Consider the following 6,000-nt stretch of genomic DNA (forward strand, 5'->3'; position numbering starts at 1 on the left):
TCGAGTTTAAGCTTCCATGAAGAATGTGAGAAGAGAGGAGTTGAGGCAAGGAAAAAAAGCCAAGAGAGGGAGAGAAACATCTCTCCTCTTCTCTCCACACTTGGCCAACAGTTGATCCCAGCTTGGAGGTGAAAACTGAGCCAAACTGGTTTCACTGACTTGGAGCAGGAAATTTCAAGAGTCTCATATATCCCCCTTCAGGTGCACAGGCCCAGGGCCAGCTGGATGCCTGCTAGAGGCCACCTACATGGAGTTATTCAAGGGACAACATGAACTCCACCTGCTTTCAAATATTGCTCTGCACCTGACATTTCCATTATGGTCTCTCCTCCAGGAAAGACGTGGTCCCAAAAGGACCCTGTTCCAATATAAACACGCTCTCTGGGAGAAACAACCTCGGCTATTTATAAATTCTCTCAGAGGTGGCCCATGCATTGAACACACACGTTTGGAGCACCAACTCCATGCCTGACATTGTGTGAGGCACTGGCCTTCAAGTGTGATCAGCTGTAGTCCTTGCCCAGAGGAAAAAGGCAATTCAGATGCAAAGTTACATGCTTCTTGAATTACAAGAATTACAGGTTGACAGAGCAGCATAGAGAAGGGGTACGTCATCTTAGTTCAGAAGACCAAGAGGTGTTTTTAATGGGAGTTCATTTTAATCTGAGATGCTATGGGTTAAGTGTTTCTCATCTCTATTTTAGAGGTGAAGTGACTGAAGCGTAAAGAATCAAAATGGCTTACCTGATGTTCCTTGCTGTGTAAGTGACAAGATCAAGACACATACATATTTTGACAACAGTTTAGTGGGTTATGGTTATTAAAGTTTTCTCATGTTGTTGTTCAGTTGCTGAGTTGTGTCTGATTCTTTGGGACCCCATGGACTGCAGCCTGCCAGGCTTCCCTGTCCTTCACTTCCCAGCGTTTTGCTCATAGGGCCTTAGGAGACAGTATCTATGAAAGCTGAATCTTAACTGTGGTGGGAGATAGAGAGGGATCAGGTGAAAACAAGCATGTGGGTGGGGTAGGGAGCAAGGTCCAGAGGAAGTAACACTGCTTGGGAAAGGCCAGCCCAGTGGTTGCGTGCTAGGGCCATGGAGGAGGAGTAGATGAGGCCTGAAAACAGTGGATATTGTGATGGAGGATTTTGGGGTGAAAAAAATCTTGAATAAGAAGTTTTAAAGGAGAAGTTATGACAGAAAGTTTTATGTGAGCAGCAAAACCTAATTGTCCCTAACTTACAGTTTTGCCCAAATCAGTGCTCCATGTAATAGCCATTGTCACTACTCCAGGAAGCAGGAGTCCAGCACTTTCTGAATACCCAGAGAAAAGAGGGAGAATTTACTCAGAGTAGCCAGCTCCATGCTGGACTCTTCACAGGAGCTGAACAAGGGATTTCCCTAGTTCTTCTCCAACATCCCCTCTTTCCACCCTCTGTCAAGGCTTGTTCTGTTCCAGAAGGAGTTCAAGTATCAGAGGATGAGAATTTACTTCTCCACTATGCCTTGACCCCATAGGAGCCTGAAGTTCCCTGCTAATGGCCTTGGCATTTGGAATGAGCACAGTGACTTGTGTACCTTAGCAGGAGACCCAGTTCTGAAACAAGAACAGAAAAAAGTGGAAACTATTTTGAGTTGGACCAGGGTTTATATCATATACTATGGCTTGAAACTTCCTCTGACTCTTAAAGCCAAGCCAAACTCGTCTGAGTTTCAAATATCACCATTTAGCAGTTGATGGGCCTGGGCCTCCTTCTCTTCCGACTGAACTCTCGGCCAACCTAGGCAGCATTTGGATTCAATTTGAGATAGAAAAATTGGGTGAGCTCCTTGCCAAATTCCTGTGAATCTGTGTCAAACTCAGTGATTTAGGCTAAGAGTTGGGGTGTGGCTGAGTCCCTGAAGGAATTCTGTGGTTGCATAATCCACAGGAAATGAAGCAAAGGGTATTTTCAAAACTACCTCCAAGGAAGTGGGCTGTAGAACATCAGTCTTATGGGCCCTAGATTTCAGAGCTTTCGCCACAGAATTTAAGTGTTCCCACTGAACTTAATGGTCTTCCAGGACTTGCTTAGCCATCTGTTCATTTTTCTTCACCATCACCCCCAACCTATATGTTATTACCTATTTTGAATGAGAAGAAATGAGTACATAGGGATAATTAATTTCTTCCTCCAGGTCAAGAAGATGGAGAAACTGGACTGCAGACCTTACTTGATGTGTGTAACCCATCAAAAACTTGGTCTCTGAACCCTTCAAAGTTTGTTTTTCTTTTGTTATATAGGACAAGTGACTACAATGCCAACACAGAAGTCACAATAAATCTAGAGAGATGGGAATGCCATTTATCAGTTCTTTTGAAAGATGAATCTAGAGAGGAGATTTTTCAGGTGATGAGTTTTTTAGCCATGCTCTCAAGAATGGTACCCTTTAAGGAAGGGAAGCAGGACTGGGCAAAGGGCTGCATTCACAAGTGCGGGCTTAACTGATGCCACAGGGAAATCTGGAGCACTGAAAAGCTATGAATGGTTGTCTGGAACCATGGTTGTCTGTGGTATCAGATCTGGGCAGTCATTAGATGTGATCCTCTCTGGGGAGGGGACATGACTTTGGGCAAGGAAGTCTCCTTTGACAGAAAGCAATTTCCAGGGAAGGCTCAGTTGTGGGAAGTAGGTGGCACCTTGGTTCTAAAAGGAACCACAGCATCCACTATGGGAGGAAAAGTAGAACTATATGCCAAGGACCCAGAGTTCTGGGATCAGTTTTATTGAGGTCATGTCCAAAGTGATGAAAAATTGTTCCTAGAACAAGGAATGGGGCCCACTGACATCTAAGACTCCAAAGACTGAAGAGGCAGAGACCCAGAAGACGGTACCCAGAGGTAAACCACTCCATGATCCTGCAAGTTTATATAGGAAATAACTCAGGTTTGAAGGATGGTGGGAAACAATCCAGAGCAGACAAAAGAGTCAGCCTGTAAAAAAGAACATGATTTAGCTAAGTGCCGGGGTCCAGCCCCGGCTGATCCAGGGTATTCGAAGCGGGGACGGCATCGGCGACCTATTTAATTATTTATTCATCAAAGATATAAACAGTAATAGAATGAGGATAGCTCAGTAGGAAAATTCAGTGGAGAAAAGAGGCTGAGTAGCTTGGTTTATGCGGGGGACCAATAAAACTTCAAGACAAGAAGCTTGCACCACTTACATAGGCCGCAGGCGTCCTTCCGTTCTCCCGAAGGAGAGGAGACACTGAGGCCTCCCCGGTCGGATCTTAGAAGCCCAGGCAAAATTAGTAAGCTTGGTGGGTTCCGCGCTCCAGATGGAGACTCAGCCAGAGTGAGAGAGAGAGAGACATGGGGAGACCAGTATTTCGAGAAACTGATCCCAATTCTTTATTTTCCATGGTCTACTTTTATACACTGAGATGTTATGCAAAAGTCACGCGGGGTCAGCAGTCCTGACTTTTATCAAAGTCAGGTGCTTCATACAAATGTATACAGAGGTCTTAGGGGTGTTACATCATCTTTTGGCCAGGGGGGCCTGCTGACAATTTATGACCCTCTCCTTGTGACAGCAGTCAGTCAACCAGGACACTTATTTCTCCAGGGGTGATTATTCTTAAACAGACACCACCCAAATAAAGTTACATTCCTATAGGGTGAGGGTGTAGTGGGTTTTAGTTAAGGAAAGAATTTACTTAGCCTAAGGTCTAACGTGATTTATATCAAAGGTTAATACGTATTTCTTCTATATATTCATTAATGTGTGTTAAGGGCAGGGGATATGGAGTCTTAGCAACAAACATTGGCTCAACAAATGAAAAAACCCTTCACCAATACAATTTCTAATCAGCCCATTATACTTATACTAATAGCTTTCTAACTTTTCTAAGGAACCTGTTTTTAGAAGGTTTAAAGCATCTCGTGCCTCTCACGGTTGGGAGGCTGTGAGCAATCACATGTGGCTGGACAAGCCTGTCAGGCAGGCTAGAGAAACTTCAGAGGAGTTTGTAGGTTAAAACACTCCTATCATGCCCAGGAATTATTATTAACTGGAGCTCTAAGTTAACTCCTTCTCCGAAAGAGGTGGTGGGGGACAGCCCCCTGTAAAGTCAGAGGTGTAGGGGAGAGCGCAAAGTAGTAAAGTAGGCAGGCTCTGGTTATGGGGGTAGATGCTTGAGGATTTCCAGGGGGACTCCTGAGGCTCGATCCCGCCTTTGCGTATGTCCAGCCTCCTTCCTCATGACCTTTGCCATGGGCGGAGTGCCTCACGCTGGCCCCCAACAGCTAAGAAAACTGTGGAAGTTTCCAGAACTAATTGAAAATATATAAACCTTGAGTTATTTCTGAAGCATCCTGGAGTCCCTACTTTCTTCCCAAAAGCTGCTATGAGGGTTCCCAGAGGCTTAGCCTGAGTGCTAACATGGTACCCCCAAGGCCAGCCTGGCCACTGGAAGATCCCTAGGGTAGGGGTCAGGAGACCTGAGTTTGGGAATCCAATTGGCAAATTGGGTGACTTTGACCCAACTGATTCTTTATCTTTACCTATTTTCCTCATGTCTTCCCAAAACTAAAATTACTGAAAGATGCACTCATTGTCCTGCACTAGATAACAAAGTGAGCATTTACATTTTTTAAAACATGGAAAAACATGAAGGGGGATTCAAAAACAGGCTTCCTCATCCTCTTTTCTCTCCTGTTCCTGTCCTCTACACTAACTTTTTATGGCATGACTATTATGCTGTTTAGACACTTCTTTTTATTTGTTATTATTTTCATTTTTGTTAACATTTCTTTAGTTTAGTTCAGTTCAGTTGCTCAGTCATGTCCAACTCCTTGCAACCCCATGGACTGCAGCACTCCAGGCCTCCCTGTCCATTACCAACTCCTGGAGCTTGCTCAAACTCATGTCCATCAAGTTGGTGATGCCATCCAACCATCTTATCCTCTGTCGACCCCTTCTCTTCCTGCCTTCAACTTTTCCCAGCATCAGGGTCTTTGCCAATGAGTCAGTTCTTCGCATCAGGTGGCCAAAGTACTGGAGCTTCGGCTTCAGCATCAGTCCTTCCAATGAATATTATTATTTCCTTTAGGACTGACTGGTTTGATCTCCTTGCAGTCCAAGGGACTCTCAAGAGTCTTCTCCAACACCACAGTTCAAAAGTATCAATTCTTTGGTGTTCAACTTTCTTTATAGTCCAACTCTGACATCCATACATGACTACTGGAAAAACCATAGCTTTAACATCTCTTCACCTTGAGCAAATTCTTTTTTCAGACCAACTCATTGTTCTGTGAACACGTCTGGTGTTTTCTAACCCGTATATTCCTGCCAAAGTTATTTCAGCCACTGAGAATCCCATCCTGTCCATTTCAGAGCTCTCAAAAAAGTGCTGTTTGATCATTAAAACCTATCTCCATGGCACTTGTACCTGGTCCTGAAGTAATATCACCCACAATCCATCATAGTTACCCACTAACTTCCATTCATTCATTCACTAAACCTCCTTTTTAAAATCGTTTCTATTTCTTTCCCTTCTTTATCCTAAACTAGGTAAGAGAGACTTGGACTCAAATTTAGTCTCTCCCAGTGACTAGCTTTGTTATCTTAAATCAGTAATGGGCCTGTCCAAGCCTTAGTCTTCTTATCTGTAAAACAAAACCAATAATGATAACTATCCTACTGGATGAGATGGTATTTAGTATAGGCATTTTATAAACCTATGTATGTTCAGTTGAAGATGGTGTAGGATGGGGCTGGTGTGCATTAGCTGAGGACTAACTCCCCACAGCATTAGCAATAGGTCCTGATTCCACACAGTGCCAGTGCCAATGGACTGGGAGCAATAAAGAGTGCTGAGGTCATTTGTTTTAACTACCAGTGTAACTCCACTGAAGAGAATAACCTGATTTTTTCAAAAATGTAGGGTGGAAAATTGTCCACACTAATTTACAAGACTGAATTATATTCCAGTCAGCACTTAATTATTCATATGGGCA

The sequence above is a fragment of the Bubalus kerabau genome, chromosome 15 (assembly GCF_029407905.1).
Source record: "Bubalus kerabau isolate K-KA32 ecotype Philippines breed swamp buffalo chromosome 15, PCC_UOA_SB_1v2, whole genome shotgun sequence".
Lineage (NCBI taxonomy): Eukaryota > Metazoa > Chordata > Mammalia > Artiodactyla > Bovidae > Bubalus > Bubalus kerabau.